Consider the following 21,220-nt stretch of genomic DNA (forward strand, 5'->3'; position numbering starts at 1 on the left):
GGGGACTCCGGATATTTGGACCACCTGGGGTTCTTTAACGTGCACCTAAATCTAAGTACACGGGTGTTTTCGCATTTCGCCCCCATCGAAATGCGGCCACCGTGGCCGGGATTCGATCCCGCGACCTCGTGCTCAGCAGCCCAACACCATAGCCACTGAGCAACCACGGCCTTTGGTTAGGAGTTGCCTTCACGAAGGCATACTCTACATTCATTGGAGTGACCGACAGTGCAGCATGTGAGGTCTTCGGCACCGACGAAACTATCGACCACCTGCTGTGCCACTGTGCACGACATGCCCCAGAAAGACAAGAACGTGCTAACGCGCTGAAAAAAATGTCACAGTTTCGCCCTAAGGGCGAAGCAATGAATGCGATAGCAACACAGCAATGTCATACGATGTAAGGTGAGCGGCTTTGGTAGCAATATGAATTGTAGTAAACATGAGCTGATTAAGTAAGCAGGTGTGCTGCGGCGTAGGAGGAGAAGATGAAGTCACCAGTGGGAGCGGACGCTTCTCGCTTCGGCTCCGTCGATTTATGAGTGTTTCCGCAGGTTTTTTAATCCTGCAACCGAAAGCGGCACATCATCGGAAAGAGCAAGTCACCGTGAACCCAGGGACACCAACTTTTTGGGTGAGCGTGAACTTTACGAGTTTTTGCGGCACGAAAATCGCACGAGTCCCGTGTGAGCGCCGCCAGGCCTAACAACGGTTGGGCCTGGCGCACCCTTCGTTGGACTCAGGAATTGAACGAATTATCACCGAGATGGAGACAGACGAGGAAGGAACTAGGGAAACCCCGGACAACGGACCCGACGGCGCAAAACGCGTTTCTACGGGAGAAGACGCTGAAGGCGTTGCGGACGGTTGGATCGAAGTTACCCACAGAAGAAGGCATCGCACGAACGCCAACGAGATGGCGGGAAAGGACGACAACCGCTCGCGAAGCCCGATGTGCCGAGGCGGCCGAAGCATAGTGAACAAAGTTCTACGAGCAAGTAGGATGCCCAGACTACCCCGGGATGATATCAAGATAATTGTTCGACCGAAAGACGGGCTGAATATAAGGAACACGTGCGGAATGAGTCTCGACGAGGCGATACGCAAAGAAGCGGTAGTGGGCGACGACGAGATGATCACGATCTGTCCCAATCCCACGCAAAACATCCTGGTGATAAGCACACCGGACGAGACAACAGCGACGAAAATCGCTATGATCAAGGTTTTGACGATCAACGGAAAGAGGCACGAGACCAACGCGTACGTTTCGGCGCCCGAGCAAATGGTAAAAGGGATTATCCGAAACATTCCCCTGAAGTATACCCAAGACCAGCTCACGCATGCGTTGGTGAACTCGAGAAACCCCTCTTTAGCGTACGCCAAGCGGCTCGGCAGTACGACCACCGTGATATTGTTGTACGAAGGAAACAGAGTCCCCACATGGGCTTACTTCAATAGCATCATGATAAGAGTATCCTTGTATCGGAAACAGATTGACTTTTGCAAGGAGTGCGGCAGGCTCGGCCATCGACCCGACGTGTGCCCAAGACCGGAGATCAAACTATGCCCGACCTGCGGATCGAAGAACCCAAGCAGCGAGCACGAGTGCACGCCCAAGTGCCGGATCTGCGGCGAGGCGCACCCCACGGCCGACCGAATGTGCAAGGCAAAATACAAGTTGCCGCACATAGTGAAGCAGAGAAGGTGGCGGGCGAGAAGCAGAGCAGAAATGGAACGCACATTGGAAGATGGAAAGACGACCCCTCAGCGGACCCTATCACCATCGGGATACAGTATGGCGGAGGGAAAAGGCCAAAGTCGCTCGAGATCCAGATCCCTCACGCCGATAAGAAGACGGAGCCGAAGTCATAACAGACGTAAAAGCAGAAGTCGAAGCCGGAGTCGGAGTGGAAGCGGCAACCGGAACCGAAACCGCCCCCTGCCAGACGGCGTGCGGCCCACACAGGGCGAGACACAGACAGGGCCGCGCAAAGTCACCTGGTCCGACATAGTCGCGGGGAGAAATGGATACTGTGTAGAGAGCACCCCCGCCACTGGCAGTACGAGAGGAGCCCCCGATCGCCTCCTGGCGGCGAGGATGGAGAAAATGGAACGGGAGAACAAGGAACTTCGAGAAGAGCTGGGCAGGGCCAGAAAGCAGAACGAACAATCAGCGAGGAAAATCGACGAGCTACAGCAGACGCTGGACGAAATATTGAAGAACATGAGAGGATCCTCTCATGAGAGGATCTCCTCATCCACCTCCCGCGAGGCCGCCGAGCGAGGCGATGTGACCGCGACAGAAGGCGAAGTCGGGGAGATGGACACCTGTTGCGGCGAAGAAGCACCGGCGACGGCGGGCTCCAAGCGCAAGGGCACGAGCGACGCGCCACCTACGGAAGACGCTGTGGACCACGCACAAGCACCGAAGAGACCCAGGTCAGGAGCCAGAAAGATAGACGCGATCGAAGAGATGGTGAACAAACTGACGGACAAGACGGAGCGAATGTTTGACATGCTCCTGACGAGGCTGAACGAATCCGACGCGGGACGGAACGCGCAGTACGCAGCGGTCAACACCCAACTCGCGGCCATGAATAAACGAATCGAAGATCTGGAACGCGGGACGATGCAGCTGCAGCATCAGCAACATCACCACCACCTGCCCGGAAGGGCCGGGGTACCGTCACCACAAGCGATAAATGTACCGGCCATCCTCACCAGCGGCAACAACGCCAACACCACCCGCACCGGGGAAGGAGGGATGCACGGACAGTTGTGTCCCCCCAACACCTCTGCATAACAATCATGGCTGTGTCCCGCAAGTCCGACAACAGACGCATTGTCTGGCAGTGGAACTGCAGGGGCTTCAAAAACAAAAAAGCAACAATGGTGCAATACATGAAAACGCTTTCAAATAACAAACTTCCTGTCGTGATTGCCTTGCAAGAACCTTTCGACCGGCCCCAGCTTCCGGGCTATGTTACGTGTTGTACCCCCTACGAATGCATGGGGAGGGACGTCAAGGTGTGCACCCTGGTTAAGCGTGGGACGGCCTTCATCGAACACGAACTCGTGCTCCACGAAGAGTCGGACATAGACCACGTCCTGATCGAAGTCGTTCCGAGTAGTGGAAGAAAGAAGACCGGCCTCTTCGTGCTCAACGTATATAGCTCCCCCTCGCAAAGAAACCGCACTCACACTTTCGACGCCCTCTTTCGCGAAGCGATGTCCAAGGCCACCTCCAATCCCTTGCTCATATGTGGAGACTTCAACGCGCCGCACACGCAATGGGGATACGGAGCTGACTCGCCGAAAGGGAAGAGGTTAGCCGGACTGATGGACGAGCTCGGCCTGACCGTACTCAACGAGCCGGCTTCGCACACCAGGATCGGACAGGGAGTGTGCCGCGACACATCCCCCGACCTCTCTGTCTGGTCGGGCGCGGACGCGGTCACTTGGTCGAACTCTTTCGAGGACCTGGGGAGTGACCACAGAATCTTGTGTGTGACCGTGGGAGAGAATGAAAGTGAGGAGGACGTCTGCCGAAAGGCAAGAATCGTGGACTGGGATAGATTCCGGAAAAATAGAGAACGAGACAAGAAGGAGGGCCCGATTGAAGACATCAGCGAATGGTGCAGAGAACTACTCGCGGACGTTGCGAAAGCCACCGATGAGATTGAATGGACGGACTGGCGACAAGAATCCCCCAAAGAAGTAGGAGACAGATCCCGCGGAGCTGGGGACGACGACGCTCCCCAACCGTCCAGAGTGGACAGCCGGCTGGCACATCTCGTTGCGGCCAAGAAATCCATGCAACGGAGAGCGAGTAAGCAAAAACTCAACAGGAAGATACGCAAGAAGATCGCCGAAATCAACCGGGAGATCGAGACGCATTGCGGCCGCCTGTGCGAGCAAGAATGGCAGGAGCTGTGTGACACGATGAACGGCAACATGAGCGCGGGACGCACCTGGAAGATTCTCAGGCACCTGCTCGACCCGGGAAGCACCAGAACGGCGACCCGTACGGAGATGGCCAAGCTGCGACACAAGTACAAGGACGACCCTGAAGCCTTCGTGGAGGAGATCGTGCAGACGCACCTCACTCGACCGGAAGGGAAGAGTCACCCCGAATACCGCGGGGCTCCCAACGAGGAGCTTGACGCTGACTTTTCCGTGCAGGAAATTAGAGCGGTCCTCCAGCTATTGAAGACCAAATCGGCGCCAGGTCCTGACAGGATAACCAACAAAATCCTGAGGAACCTGAACGACGACGCCATCGAGAAGCTCTGCGAGTACATCAACTCGTGCTGGAAGGAGGGCCGTATTCCGCAAGAGTGGAAGTCCGCGGACGTTATACTAATACCGAAGCCAGGCAAACCGCTAGAGGTCCGAAACATGAGGCCGATCTCCCTCACGTCCTGCGTGGGGAAAGTGATGGAGCATGCCTGCCTCAACAGGGTGACGACGCTCCTCGAGAAGCAGGACGCCTTCGGCACCCACATCATCGGTTTCCGGAAGGGACTTTCCACGCAGGATGCCATGCTGCAAATCAAAGAACAGGTAGTGAACGCTCCGAGCACTCACGTACGCGCCTTGCTCGGGCTAGACCTCAAGAGCGCCTTCGACACTGTGAAGCACATGGCCATATTGGACAAGATCAGCCGACTCGATCTCGGGGCGAGGTTTCACCGATATGTCTGCAGCTTCCTGAATGAACGCGAGGCGACGGTCAAGATCGACGGGGCCACGCCGCGAACGGTCCGAATGGGCGGTGCGGGAACGCCGCAGGGCTCCGTACTCTCCCCCATGCTTTTCAACCTCGTCATGATCGGCCTGCCGGAGCGTCTCGACGCGATAGAGGGCATCAATCATACGATCTACGCAGATGACGTGACAGTGTGGACCACGGAGAACACGAGCGTTGGCGAAATGCAAGACCGACTGCAGCGGGCCGTCCGGGAGGTGGAGCGGCACCTTGAAGACACGGGACTCGTCTGCTCACCCGACAAGTCAGAGATCCTACTCCACAGACCGCGCAAGAAAGGACCCCTCCCACAGGGCGTGCTCGACGCCCGTCGTTTGGGCGTCCACGTCACGACGAGGGAGGGGACCCGAATACCGACGGTGTCCAAGTTGCGAGTGCTCGGCCTGTGGCTGGAAGAGAACGGTGCCAACCGCGAGCTGGTTTCCCGACTGCAGAAGAAAGTAGCCGCCGCCACACACCTCGTCCGGCGGGTCGCGAACAAGAGGAAAGGAATGAAAGAACACAACGTGACGAGGCTGATACAGGCGTACGCGCTGAGCCATATATCGTACGTCGCCGCGTATGCCGACTGGAACAGGAGCGAAACCGACAAGCTGAACGTGGCGATCCGCAGGGCGTTCAAGACCGCCCTGGGGGTACCCCAGTACACGCCAACTCACAGGCTCCTCGAGCTGGGCGTACACAACACGCTCGAGGAGGTCGCCGAGGCGCAGAGAATAGCGCAGCTGGAGAGGCTGTCGGGCACCAAAACGGGAAGACGAATCCTCGACCTGCTCGGGATTCGATATCATGAGGCGCGGGGACTGAAGGAAACACTGCTACCGGAGGTCAGGGACGCCATACAGACGGAAAACATGCCGAAGAACATGCACCCGGTGCATGACGTGCAAAGACGTAAACGACGGGCGGTAGCAATCCTCGAGGAGCACGGAAGACGAGAAGGCGTCCTGTTTGTCGATGCAGCCAGGTACCCGCGGCCCGCCGGTAACGTTGATGGCGACGAGGGACGACGACCACCATCACCACTACAACGAAATGTGCGAGACGAACCGGGGATGCCAACACCACCATCTCTACTACTACTACGACAAAAACGGCAGCAGCAACAGCAGCAACATCAACGACACGGCCGGCCGACGGCGGCGGAGCCCGCCTTCTCTATGGCGGTCGTAGATACGAAGGGAAGGATCCGAGTCACGGCATCAGCTAGGCTGCCGTCGGCCGAAGCAGCGGAGGAGATGGCCATAGCCCTCGCGGTACTCCACGGAGGTACGGAGGATAGCTTGATCATAAGCGACTCCAAATCAGCGATCCGGAACTACACCAAAGGTTGGGTGTCCGCGGATGTGGCGCGCATGCTCAACGCCAGAGCCGGAGACTTCGTGTCCGGCAGGATTACGATCAAGTCCCTCAAATGGTTCCCCGCGCACGTCGGGGAGCTTGGTACTAAAGAAGACAACAGCCGCAACAACAACAATACTAACGGCCGAAAACACACCGGCATCCCGCCCAACCACAACGAGCGTGCCCATCTCGTCGCGAGGCAACTTACCCGCCGCGACGCGATCACCCAGAGGGCAGCCGCCGTTGTTGTGCGGGACCCCACCGGAGGAATTATCAACACAACCCAAATCGCGGCGGTCGGAGCTGGGGGCCACGGGGACGCCGACTGTGATATCGAGGAGTTTCCGGCCTCGTACCGAGAGGTTCTTGCACACTATAGGCAAGAACGTATGACATATCCACAACCCCACGGGCGGCTGGACAGGTCCCAGGCAGTCGACCTGAGGCGGTTGCAGACGGGCACTTTCACCAACCCCTATCACCTGCACCGCCTGTGGCCCGCGCTGCACCCATCGCCCGGCTGCCCGTGGTGCGAGCACGAACGGGCTGATATGGCCCATATACTTTGGGAATGTCAACGCCCTGAAGAAGAAGGAACAAGAGGAAGGGGGAAGATAACAGCAGGACCTTCTGAAGCGGGGCGCCTCGCTGAGAGATGGCAAGCCGCCCTCCTCAGCGAGGCACCCGAGGACCAGGAGTGGGCCGTCCAGCGGGCCAGGGCCATTGCCGAGGATCTCGAAAGATTTTTCTCCGGCGATGGACCCCTGGCAGCCTAGCCCCGGGCACCAACAGCCTTAACCGCTGGACAAATAAAGTTTATTCCTATCCTATCCATCACGGGTGTTCACACTCAAAAAATAGAAAACTGTCAAAAAGTGAAGTGCCACCTACCTCGTCAGCGGTGGGTATAGGGTAACTGCACCGATGCTGGAGTCCCACCTGGGATGGATGTGGTTGCAGTCAACGGCCACGTGCTGCAAAGACCGTTTCTGGCGTTTGTTAGAAGCCACGGATCGCTCGGAGCTATCCAGTTTGAAGGTGCATTACAACGTAAAAGCAAATAAAGCGTAGTTTTCTGACCCTTGTATGAGTGCTTTCCGGCATTCCTGAGTGCTTACATGGTAAGCGCGCGGCGAACCACTTCTGCGCTAACCGACGCTCACTTCGTCTCGCAGCCTTACTTTAGCGCGAGCAACGAGCGATCTGTTGAAAGCCCAGTGTGAAAACCAGGCGCACACGAATATGTGCTTTGAAATGGGAACGCAAGCACATAGCGAGCCGCACCAATTCAATCCAGAGGAAAAAAGAGGAGGGCGAGCGTCCCCTCGTGGTATAACGCGAAACGTATTAAACTACACATTAGTATAATACACATTCAATGTACATCTTGTAAACTTTATAATGCTTATAACCCACGTTAATGTGACTAATATTATTGTACTGAATGCGTGTATTTTATAACTTGCTTGTGCCTGTAATGCACTCGGTGGAACGACAAACAAGTGAAAGAAGGCACGACCATGCACCGACTGTATAATCACGTGAGCCCCAGTTTGTCAACCGCCCATGTGGCAACGCCCAAGGGATGATAGCCACCCGGAGTGAATCTAGACAAATCAGTGAAACTAGAGGCGTACCGACGGACACACTCTGTCTTGTTACCATTAGTTCTTTCGTCTTGGGGCGTCGCCAGAGCTCGTGAAGATCCCGAGTTTTGCCAAACTTGGCTCATCTTGCATAGCACCGCAGGTCAAGATTAACATTTTACTTGTACCCAATGCACGGTACACGGGCGTTCTTGCAGGAGACCACCATTTATGAATTCGCAGGCAGCGCAGACCCCTACAACGAGAAGTGTGGGTCCGTCGAAACAGATGTTAACTTTCCGGAGGCAGGAACACAAAAAATGTGGAGGACGCTTAAGCGTCGCCTTTAAGAGTGGAACACGACAGCATTCAAAGATCCTTGACTACTTCTTACGCTTCCCGGCAACTGCAGCTTATGTAACCGTAACGTTCACCGGGAAACGCTGGCGGCCAACGCTATGCACGAAGGCGCGCTTTCTGTTATTTGTTATTGTTTCGCACTTTTAGTATTTCAGTCTGAGAAGATTTAACATAAAAGGCATGCGCGGTCGGTGTTTTGTTTCATGATATTTGTTTGTGGGCTGTTGTCATTCTCAAAATTCCGAGGAATAACTTTGCAAAGAATGTAAGACAAAGTGTGAGCAACGCAACTTTCGTGGTAAAAGAAGTATTTAGTGTCTACGGGCCACACGTGGTTGTGGTTCGGAATGATTTTATTGCGATAGCAATTATATGGACACTCAAAAGCAGATTTCTGCCGTCGGCGTCGCCGTCGCCGTCGCCGTCGCCGTGAGGTTCCGTATGACGTCAATGGAGATGAAATCGTCGCCTCGCGCCGCCGAACGCTGTATGTGCGAGTGAAAGGGCGCGAGGGACGCGCGCTTTCACGGGGAGTGAACGCACGGCGGAGAACAAACGCGCGTTCTGCGCCGTGGTCGCTTAAGGGCTGCAGAAGTAAGCGTCTCTTTCCTCCTTTACAATCACCATATATGTAGAGCAAATGCGCCTTCTCCCGACGCGTGAGAGGCCGTTGGGGAGGGGGGCGGGAGGGGGAGGGAAGGGAGGCGACGTTTAGCTGCGGCACCAAGTGCCTATTTATATCAGAGGCTCCGGCAACAGTCACCAACGCCGCACGCATTTTGAGCGAACGCGGGCAAAACGCCGACGGCGTCGACAATAGTTCTGCGTGGTGCCGGTGCTGCTGCATGTCCAAGTTTATACAGCTGATAAAGCTAATATCATTACTCCGTATAGCTCTCCACAAATTTGCTATCGCAATTGATGCTTCGCCTTTCAGGTGAAACTGCAACAACTTTTTTCCCCGAACGATAGTCGGCACCGACACCGGACATTTTGTGACACGGGGCCCATAACTATACCGCGTTAATAACCGTGAATAAGTGCAGTATTAGCACCAGTGTATATCAAAGCTTCCACGTGCACACCTTCATATACACGTTCAACATATTAGACGGGCGCGCTGAAGGAATTTGAGTCCTGTCGTCAAACGCCGCAAACTGCATCGCTTATTTCTTCCGGACGACGGTCGGACAGCTGCGAGGCAGGCCGAATTGGTGACGGGGAGCGGCGATAGGGTGAAGGTGAGCGACGTCTGTTAGAACGGTATGACGGAAATCGGCGATTCTGGCGCTTGATACCGCCAGAATATAGTTTTAATCGAACTATTTAGCGGTGTGCTACGAAACCATGATCACAGATTTGCAAAACGTTTATAGGAACACGCATACTTTCCCATCTTAAGGGCAACAGTCATGGTGCTTACTATATTTTGGTAAATCATCCATCAGGCCAAAAAAAATGTGGTTGATCCCTCTTATATAGGAATCGGTATAGAACACGAAAGTGAAACGTGTCTTCACAGAAGTAGTGTAATGTTTATTGCACATTGATATATAATGTCTATTGGTGTTTTGTGGCTAAAGCGCCCTTAGGCGTTGATGCACCCACGCTGACGCCTGGTGGCACGTCTCCTCCATCACGACTACCAACGTCGATGACCATGAGCAACCGTCGTGCATATGGAAGCTGCACTACGCTGCACACGCTAGCACAACGCGAAAGACGAAGCACGTAACTGACACACTAATACAACGCGCAAGACAAAGCACGTAACTGAATCGTCACCGAGTCAAATCAGCGCGTACAGCGCGTCGTAATTGCAGCCTCCGCGATCAACTTCAGAAACATTTTCAGAGCTAATTGCGGAGGCCACGTACGGTGAACGCCACCTAGGTGGCGTTGGTAGTGCTTCTTGATGCCAGCGTCCCTTCGAATGCTGGCATCGAAGCGTCGTAGTGCTGAGACCACCGAAGCGTTCACTGTCGGTGCGCGTTAGTGTCATAATGCAGTACTTCTCTTTTCTGCTCGTAGGCGGCGGCACCGCCCCGAGCAAGAGCGCGGGTACACGGAGGAGTGTTAGATATATAAGGCGCGTCTGTGTAGCTCTCTGCAAATGCGTTTGTGGCGCAATGGGTTAAACGCTCGGCGATCTATTGTCGCGGACCGAGAGGTCGTGGGTTCGATTTCCAAATTTTGCATGTTTGTGGAACTTTTTCTTCTGGTTTCTTTCTTTGTATTATGTTCGTGTACATTGTAAGAACGTCATTCCGTATTTCCGTATGACGTATTTCCGTGACGGAAATACGTCAGTGAAGTCTTGGTGGACCCCGGCATAAAACACTTTCGTGTTAAAAACTTAAATAATGGGGTTTCACGCGACAAAACCACGATCTGATTGTGAAGCACACCGTAGTGTGGGGCTCCGGGTTAATGTCGACCACATGGGGTTCTTTAACGTGTACACTAGCACTGTTGCAGCAACCGAACCCGTGACCTCGAGCTCAGCAGCGCAAAGCCATAGTCATTCACTGGGCTCCCACGACCGGTTCTTCTATCAAGTGTAAAGGTAACGTTGACCAGGGTGAAATCTATACAACAGCAATTTATAGGTGATCTATAGGTACGCGGGCTTTTGTGGCACCGGCCGTCTGCGCTTCTTGAGTTCATCTGGTGTGAATGTCATCTCTTCCTGCAGCGCTGGACAATTAGCGGCTGTTTGACTATGCTCCCAACGTCATTTATGCATGTCTTATCTTATGGTGACGTTAAATGGTAGATTAATTTAGCTTGGGGGTCATTCCGATTTTTTTGTCAAGAACACGCGGTACTGAGCAATGTCATCATTATATAACCAGCGAGCTCATTTGAATGAAATGTGTTGCCCATTTTATGATTTTTTAGTTTTCCTCGATGAAAAAAAAAATCGGCCTGTGGCAGATAACATAATTCTAGCCCTTGAACTGGAATTCTGAGAAAGACGGACATTACTTGCACGAGAAATCGAAACACATATTCAACTAAATAAGAACATTCACGAATTACAACTTCCTAATGAATTACTTTACGTGAAATATTGCAATTTAAAAATTGTAGCCAGTGAGTTTCCAAGGCGTATTCGCTCAGAATGAATTTCTCCAATGACACCAGTTTGGAGATGTGCCCCATCGAACTCGACGTGAAAATGCACTGTTCTTCCACTTACAATTTTTGAGAAAACGCTTTTTTATGCATTGAAGCATAAAGGTAACTGGACCGACCATGTATTTCGTCCCACACTTTGGGAAATAGTATCTTAAAACTGATGTCATCCTGGAGATTCATTTTTAGTGAATACGTATTGCAAACTCAACGACTACAATTTATAAATTGTGATATCTGCCGTAAAGTAAATAATTAAGAAACTAATTAGCGATTTTTTGTAAATTAGTTGAACATGTGTTTAGATTTCTGGTGCTAGTAATGTTCGCCTCTTCAATTAATCCAGCTCCAAGACAACAATTATGTTAGCTGCCACAGGCGATATTTAAAAATTCCGGGAAACTTAAAAATATTTAGCCCTAATATCACACAGCGCATAGTGTTAAAACAAGTGACAGTATAATCTGCTGTGGTACTTCAGAACCTTTCCTTGCGGGCAAAATCTCATTGCATTAATTTAACATAAACCTGGATAATACTAAAGCTCTTAGATATCGCCCTAAAAATAAATGAATCAGTGCTCATTGCCCTGTTGTTATCGGCTCACAGGAAACGGATGTTGTAGATTGCCACGATGAACTTGGAGTGCACTTTTAATTAAATTTAAGTGGGGATGACCACATTATTGACCTATGTAAAATATTTTTCCCGTCGTGAGATTGCTGTCTCGCTGTTGGCACTTACTACTGTTAAAAGTTGTTGTTGCTGTTTATTTAATTATTCAAACTTGAAAAAATTAACCACCGAAAGGCCGGACTATCCCACAATCAACAAAAATAAAAGCAACTGACTTATTGAGCTTTTTTTTTTGAATTCCTGCCTCAGAAGTGTACTTGGAATAATCGGCTATAACGAGGTCCGTGTCAAGAAATTATATATATAAATATATATATATATATATATATATATATATATGTGTGTGTGTGGGGGGGGGGGGTGCAAGAACAGCACTGAGGTGTGGGTGCTGGTGCACAGAAAAACAAGAACAAAAAAGGTAAAAATGTGAAGCAACTATGGCTAATGGTTGTGGTATAAAAAATACAATGAGAAAGAACAGACAAGAGATGACTGGAATACACCGCTACATGATGAACAACGATACATCGATAACACACAAGTGAGAGATGGAGAACATTTACGGAAGGAGAGAGAAACAATGGCCTAAGTCAGGAGAGGAGTGCAGCTAGAGAGAGGCTCGAGAAAGGGTGAAGTTTGGAATAGAAAAAGACAACAAGTTTTGAAAGATATCAAGATGGATAAAATGATAGTTGTAAAAGTTTTGCATTCTCTAAAGAGGCGAGCATCTGCTGAAAGTGGCAGGAATGTGGAACGGCCTATGTTCCCTGGTAGTCTTTTCGGAACCCGCAGTGAAACAGATGCTAGTATAGATCCGAACATGTAATAATTCCATGAATAATTTTGTATAAAAAAGAGCCCGTCGGTACGACTACGTCTGCAGCTAAGACGGAAGGGTAGGACGATTATTCAGACTTGAACAGTTGTTTCGGCTGAGGTCAGAAAGTGCGTGAGGTCAGAAAACGATGTTTGTATATACTACTCACGAACGTGCTCTCTGCAGACGCGATTCAATTCTCTGCACGAAGGAGATCAATTAAAACGATTTTTGAATTGATTGTGCCATTCCACACCACTGAGTAATAAGTATTAAGTAAAATAAGTAATAAGTAATAGTAAAATTCAAGTAATAGAAGACCGATGGATGTAAACAATTTGAGGAAGGGCAGTGGGTTACGGAAATCTCTTATAATTTTGCACACGGAACCGAACGCGCGCCGTCCTCGTGATGCCAAGCGCTTGGAGTGGGCGGAGAAGCTTAACGCGCTATCAAAAAGCAAACCGATCGAGGTCTCTTATTTCAACAACTCTTCTCAACACTGCATGATCAACAAAGACGATGTTATGGGCTTTACGCGAATACGACAAAACTCCGGTTTCCGATTATTTTATAGTTAGCCCTTTAACTGGCACCATTCAGAGAATGAGGTAAGCGCGGCAGCCCTCGATACTGTGTATCTACTTAAATATTTTGATGTCGTTAGCGTAAATATAAGAAATGAAGACTTCTGGATTGACGAAGAAACTTCATTGATAAAAGTTAAGTAGAGAAGCAGACCTATAACACGGAACCTTAAGGCACAGCACTAGATACCGTAAAAAAAAACAAGATTGATCATTTACGCTCACGAAGCAGGTCCTATCAAACAGATTGCTGCGTAGTAGAGCTACAGTAGCAGCCCCAACACCGCAGTGCGCAATCTTCTCGAGCAGTAGAGGATGACTGACTACGTGAAAGGTTTTGCTGAGGTCACAGTACACAGCATTAGCTTGTCCCCTTATCGTGATGGGCGTGGAAACTTGCATCATAACGCTGACAAGATTGGTGGTCGATGAGCGGCCACAAAGAAATCCATGCTGATTCGGAACAAGAACATTTTTTTAAATTTTTTGCACTGAACAACAGTATACTATGAATAGCTAATTCGAAAAGCTTAGAAATTGCAAAGAGAAGATAAATCGACCGATAGTTTCCGACATCTGTTTTGATGCCGGATTTAAAGACAGGAAAAACGCGAGCGGTTTTCCACCCAAGCATGCGGGGACGTGAAAATATTCAAACAGTTATTAGAGATTGATGTCAACACAAGTACAAAGATACTGCCGTAGGGTTTGATAATGGTAGCCGGGATGGGCCATCTGGGCCACGGGACAAAGATGGTCTCAGACGCCTGCGGCATTCGCTGATGAGATTCTCGACCAGCAGTACCGAGCGGGAAGTTCCAGCAGAAGAGCGCGGCTGGGGGACGGTGCTGTCAGGTGACGGCTTATATAGAGAGGAATAATGAACAGCGAAATAATTAGCAACTGCTCGCACTTCTCCACCACGGGAGTCAAGCAGACGGATCGATACGATCTCAACGTTTACTGGAGCGCATACGAAAGTGTCTCCAAAAGTCTGCCGACCGGTTTGAGGCGCTTTTCTCTAATGTTTCAATGCGAGACTTGTGATCCCGCTTATACAGGTGATTACAGAGGAACCGCAAGAGGCGGAATTCTCCTATGAGTTGGGCTCAGTACTTCTAACTTTATTGTGGGCACGCTCATTGCGATTTAGAACAGTTCTAAGTTTCGCAGAGAACCAACGGGGAAATTGACATCATTTGTGCTTGCACTATAGAGTATGTATTCATGCATATACCATCCAGAATGATCTCGGAAGCGATGGACCTGTTCGTCGACGTCGCATGTAATAGTCACGAAGGACCAATTAACTGCAGAGAAAAACTTTAAAAGGCCAACATATTCATCAGATTTTAAAGCAAAGCGGGATAATTTACTGACCCCATCTGTGCCATTATGGCATAAGGCCTACAAGGACGCGTATATCTTAAGCGGGGGGTGAAACTTGTCAGCAGAGACAAGGTTAAGGTCAGAGTGGGACACTGTTACACTCTGTACATTTGACCGAGACACGTCTAAAACATTACTGCGACAGTTATCAGGTAAATTCTGTTGCTGAAGATGGTATTGATTTATTGTGGGGTTTTACGTGCCAAAACCAGTTCTGATTATGAGGCACGCCGTAGTGGAGGACTCCGGATCAATTTTGACCACCTGGGGTTCTTTAATGTGCACTACAACGCAAGCACACGGGCGTTTTTGCATTTCGCCTCTGTCGAAGTGCGGCCGCCGCGGCCGGGAGCTGAAGATGGTAAAAAGCTAAGAAATTTGAGTTGCATTTGTTCGCTATGAAACTATTGTAGTGGGAATAGGCGTAGTCGTTCCACTGAATGCCAGGTGTGTTTAAGTAACCAACAGTAAGTAGTCGGTGTCTAAATGCGTGGGCACAACATGTTCAACAGATGTGACGACATCATCAAACATGACAGGATTGAAGTTCGGTGGTACATAAAAAGCTCCACTTCATAGTTTTTGACGACGCGCCAGGCTTATTTCTTGGCATAACGATTAGTGTACAGTTTCTAGGTCTAGGCATCTTACACATTTAAGGAAGCTGTCAACAGCAATTAAGACACCGCCACCTCTGTTTGTATCCCGATAAAGCTTTGTCACTGCGAAATACATCGTAGTTAGGCGCGAACAGGTCAGATGACAAGACATCACTGCACAGCCAGGTTTGTGTTAGTACAACAATAGGGAAGGAAAACGAAACAACGTTACCAAATAGTTCAGGCGCCTAGGTTCAAACACCTCCAGCATTCTGATAATGGATGCCCAAACTATACACTTTGCTTAACTTTGGCAGCATGGAGTAGCATCTTAGTAGCACGGAGCTTATTATCAAGCAGCTCCCCACGAAACACCTTGAAAAGGCAACCCATCGGCCCCACGGACGGGTCGTCAAGGCGTTTAAAAGCTTCGTCGTTAACAACCACATGGAGCGAAGAATAGGAGTCGTGCTTTGTTTTGAGGCGCCGGCAGGAGACAGGTTTAACATTGACAGACTTTAGGGGATCAGTCAGGTGTGCAGGTGTGGTAGTGGTAGTAGGGCAGGGCTTCGACACACACAGAAAAAAAAGCTTGGGGACGCTTGGGGGATTTGGACAAGAGTTAATACCGAGTCGCTAGAAGCATGACTTGTCTTTTTTGTCGTCTAAATGGAATTACGGTCGGCACACCCCTCCGCGGGGCAGTCGAAGTAGGCGAGTTCATCGAAGCTTGTTCCGATCTTCTCAGGGAGCTTTGTTTGCCGCCGGTGTCAGCCTGCTAGCGGTAGGAAGAAGCCAGGTTATGTTGCTAGCTCGACACTTATACCGACTGAACTTCTTGTTGAAGAGAGGCGACAATGTCCGCTTGGCGAGAAATGCTTTGAGCGTTGTCACGGCTCAGATGCATATTGTCCTCACGCACGTGGGCCACTTCATCACTCAAGAAAGATATACCTTCCAGCGCGTTGAGGAGGAGTTTGCGCAGGGAGTCGAGGTCACCCGCCGGGAGTGGAGGAGAAGTGCGAGCGAGGGACCGAAGCGGGAAGAGGGTGTTGACAAAGGCGGCGCAGGCCTGACATCGTGCGTGTGACAACTCGCGCAGATTGCAGCAGAAGGGTCCCGAGCCGTACTTCAGACGTTGTCGCTCGTCATCCGATCAGGTCACATATTTAGCACGCACACTTTTGGCGCAGCTGGTACATCGAAAATACTGCTTCTTCCCAAAAGACGGCCGAGAGCTGTAGAGTAGACACGCGTCCTTGCTTGGCGCCATGCAATAATAATAATAATAATAATAATAATAATAATAATAATAATAATAATAATAATAATAATAATAATAATAATAATAATAATAATAATAATAATAATAATAATGAGTATTCTTTAACCATGTACAGGAAAAAGTTAACGGCCCGCATTTATTATGTATTGTGACTTGTGTGCGTAGCTGGGCATTCACAACGTGGTTCGCATTAGTATAGGCTTGGCCAAGAGGGAGAACTACCCCGCAAGAACAACACAAAGCAACAATAAAAAAATGAATAACTAAAATTGAAAGTATTACAATAATGATTACAGTCAGTAGTGGGTAATAATTACCCATATTTCTGCATTTAAAGGATGTGAAGAAAAAACAAGAGCAAGGACAGCATGCAAAAAAAAAATTACCAGAGAATAAAACATCACATAAGTCAAGTATAGACAGTCACACTTCATGCGTATACTCAGAGAGCACGTTATATCAGAAAATGGGCGTATATATACGCCCGAGTATATCCTTATAACACTGTAAAATAATTTACACCCTTAAAATTGAAAAAAGGTGTAATTGTGCCTATGACTCACACCCTTCGGGTCTAATATACATAAATTACACCCGAAGGGTGTATGTTATAGACACATTTACACCTTTTTTTCAACTTTAGGATGTAAATTATTTTACATAAGTTACAACCGAAGGGTATGAGTTATAGACACAATCACACCCATTTTCACATTTAACGGTGTAAATTATTTTACAGTGTATGACGGTGCTGCTTTCTTTGCAGCGAAGCTGTAGCGCGCACCCATACGAGTGCCTCATGCGGAAACACGGCTCTTGGACCTCCAATAACATCTTCGTGCGCATGTCATCGTAGTGTCTTAATCAGACCTGAAAGATTAAATTCTAGCGTTTTACGTGCCAAAACCACGACATTCTTCTTCTTTCTGTGATTTTACGTTCCAAAACTAGTTCTAATTATAAGGCACGCCGTAGTGGAGGGCTCCGGATTAATTTTGACCACCTGGGGTTCTTTAACGTGCACTACAATGCAAGTACACGGGCGTTCTTGAATTTCGCCTCCATCGGAAAGCGGCCGCCGCGGCCGGGATTTTACCCAGCTCCCTCTAACTTATAACAGCGAAATGCCAAAGCCCCTATGCAACCACGGCGGGTCTTAATGGGACCTTATTTTTTGTCCTTAGCATTAGGACACGATGATCACAATAACATCGAACGAAGCTACAAAGACCTAATCCGGAGCCCAGAATGCAGCTAGGAAGTTCTACGACGAGTTATCGCTGCAAAACGGTGATAAGGCACTTGTGACATTTACTGCGACTCGGTGAAAGCGATAAGCCTAGCGTTTGTGAATACGGGCCTAAGTCATTGTATAGGCTAATCATAGCTGGTCATCGTGAGGATAAGTCGGAAGGAGCTTATCGAATACACGTCGCGCAGAGAGAACACGTGCAGGGCATTGTGGATGTGAATATGATGGTTGTTGAAAGTAGAAGGCCAGCCTAAAGAATATTCGAAGCGATGCGGATCGAAGGCATCGGAAGGAATCTCGCAACCTGGTTGTCTAAGGAAGCTGCGAGAGGAGTGCTAGCTATTCTGGACGTTGTCAAATTGGGCCATATTGTGGAATTTGGTAATGGCAGCCTTTTGAGCCGATCAGAGAGGCCGTAGCAACCCTCTGGGCCTCTCTGATTGGCTCAAGATGCCCCCATTACAGAATTCGGCACATTGTGGAATGCCCAGAATAGCCATCAATAAGCCGTAGCATGCTGCCACAAACGCAAGAAACGGAAACTGACCGATCATCATGCTACAACCTGGGAGACTGAAATGCGATGGCATTTTCATGGTCGGCGGACCCCACGTCTTTGATTACATCAGTCGGTCGGTCGGTCGGTCGGTCGGTCGGTCGGTCGGTCGGTCGGTCGGTCGGTCGGTCGGTCGGTCGGTCGGTCGGTCGGTCGGTCGGTCGGTCGGTCGGTCGGTCGGTCGCTAGCTGGCATGGTAGAACACAGCAAAACCGTCTTATTTTCGTAGCACGGAATCGACTGACAAGTGAGCGCACGTGTTTTGTGCGTAATATAACATTAAAACGTGATATAAAACATGTCGGCTCACAATGTCGGCTCCGAAAGCTCCGAAAGCAAGTAGGCATTTTGATAGAATACCGTATGATATTCAACGGCTTCTTTTATTTTCTTAAATTTCTCGTATTTGGGCCTCCCTGTTTTTACCCATTGCATATGGGTGTGACACAAGCCCCTTGTGTCACAGTGGCACCTTTAGAATTTTTAAATGTAATGAGACATTTAAGGATTGAGACATTATTGAGACATTTAAGGCGGTCTCAATACATAAATGTATTGAGACCGCCGAGTCGACGACTCACAGTGGGCATCTGCCTGATTTGGTGTTGCATTTCAGCTTACCAGCTTGTGAACGAAGTGGTGCATAAACATAAACTTTGAATGTTATTAAAGTCATAACCAGCGCGCGATACATACACATAAATATTGTCTGAGGTTACACGTTACCCGCCGCGGTGGATAAATTAGCTAAGGCGTTGCGCTGCTGAGCACGAGATCGCGGGATCGAATCCCGGCCGCGGCGGCCGCATTTCGATGGAGGCGAAATGCAAAAACGCCCATGTGCTTGCGTTGTAGTGCACGTTAAAGAACCCCAGGTAGTCAAAATTAATCCGGTGCCCTCCAGTACGGCGTGCCTCATAATCAGAACTGGTTTTGGCACGTTAAACCCCAGATAGAAGAATTACACGTTGCATGGGATGAAAATAAACAGAATTGTACGCACCTCATCTACTTCTGTAACATTTAATTACCAGCTCCACGAAAGCTTCGCTTCGCATACGTTCGACCACGTGCGTTGGACCTACATGTTTTTGTTTGTTTTTGTTTTTTTTTTTTTGCTGTCAATACAAACGTTTGTACTTCTCCCCACCCCAATAATTCCGACCAGCGTCCGCTAGCGACAGTCGTCCTTTCCTTTCTCTCTGATCGAGTCCAGGGACCACGTTGCTTACGTCACAACCCCTGCCTCTTTTTTTTTTTTAATGCGAATAGCGTTCGTCGCGCATTGTAAGGCCAGTTTTCTTTCCAGCTATCTAGCTATCCCTACAAGATATTGTGGGCCGATCTCAAAGGTAGTTCATTCTAAAATGTGGGCTGGTCACGTGGGTGTGGGCCACTCAGTATTCGCCAGTGGGTGTGTGCCGTTCTTCAATGAACCTCTTTAACGCCCACTTGCATTGGTCGCTGTGTATGTGTCTCTGGGTATATGCGCGGACTTCATGGCGGCGCCGGCAGAGGGCACAGCGAGTTCAGAGGGAAGAGCGAAAGAGGCGTCGACCGGTTGCAGTTCGCTCCCCGTGCATGACGCGTTTGCGATACTCGCACACTTGCATAGTCATCACAGATGAGTTCTGCCCGAAATATTACGTGCCTTCCCTTCTTGCTGCAAGGCGCATTTATGACGGCAATGTTGCGGGCTTCACATTCACGGAAATCCCCCCCCCCTCCCCCCGCCCCCGTGTTCGTGTTACTGCGGGCGCGGCAGGTGGGACACTTGACGTCCTTCCCCTTGAATAGTGAACCGGCGACAGGCTAGAAAGGAAATATTGTACATATTCACTCTCATTGCAAAAGCGACACAAAGGTGATGGAGCCAGATCAGACCTGCGAAGGTAAAAGTTCAGCGGGGACACTCGGCAACGTAGTCACGCAATCGATACTTCAGACTTGCTATAGTGGAGCGCCATCGACTGTTCCAAAGAAAATCTATATGCGAAAGATGACGGACAATTAAGATTTTGCTAAGTTAATTGCAGTAGCAACTTTTCTGAATCGCACCGCAGTGACGAATGCAGACGAGTGCATACGGCAGGCATTGCCAAATCCTGACTGGGAGCTTACTACTGTAGTTGAAAAGAAAAGTGTGCGATCACTACATTCTACCGGTGCTAACATATGGGCCAGAAGTCAGGTATAGTTCAATGAAAAAAGACCAATTCAGATATGGCGATAATATGTCCATATCTGCCTTCAGTTCACGTCCGGATACTCCTTATAAGAATAGCATAAATTTGCTGTAAAAACGGTTAAACTAAAAAGAAGAGAGTAATAGTATGAGAATGACACTGTGGCGCACGCGCTCACAACAGATACAAGAGTGAAAAGAAAAGATGAAATATCCAAAACGAATGCGAGTCACTGCATAACACTGTCCCTAGTAAAGCACTGCACGGGCCGATTTTTTCAGCCCGGGCCCGGCCCGGGCCCGTTTTTACGTTGGGCGGCCCGCCCGAGCCCGATCAAAACTTTTATGGAGAGACTCGATGACCACGAGAAGGCGCGTGTGAAACGGTGGTGTTGATGAGAAGCGCTTCCCGTGGGCAGCGCGTGCGAAGGGACACACCTGTAGCGCTGCACTGCCGATCCGGGCAGCATTGCATGTGTAGCGTGCGTTGGAAAATGTCGCCCGACTATTACTAACTGAATGAACAAGCGTGGTGTGAGCGCGCACAAACAAACACGAATAGATCACACTGAATGACTGGAGACAACGACTGTCAAAACGCTGGCAGCAAGCATACGCCGCAGCGGGCGAAGGTACGTGCGGTCTATCGCTTCAACGGAAACTGAGCGGCGAATGCATGGCGCATAAAGGTCAGAGCCGTGTGGAGATAAGAGACGGT

General features: G+C 49.8%; 1 protein-coding gene across 2 annotated transcripts in view; it reads left to right on the forward strand.

The window, feature by feature from the left end:
• Nucleotides 1-21,220, forward strand: part of LOC119453486 (dermonecrotic toxin SPH) — a 114,072-nt gene that overhangs the window by 58,790 nt on the left and 34,062 nt on the right. The window lies entirely within an intron of this gene.

This window comes from Dermacentor silvarum, chromosome 5, assembly GCF_013339745.2.
Source record: "Dermacentor silvarum isolate Dsil-2018 chromosome 5, BIME_Dsil_1.4, whole genome shotgun sequence".
Classification (NCBI taxonomy): domain Eukaryota; kingdom Metazoa; phylum Arthropoda; class Arachnida; order Ixodida; family Ixodidae; genus Dermacentor; species Dermacentor silvarum.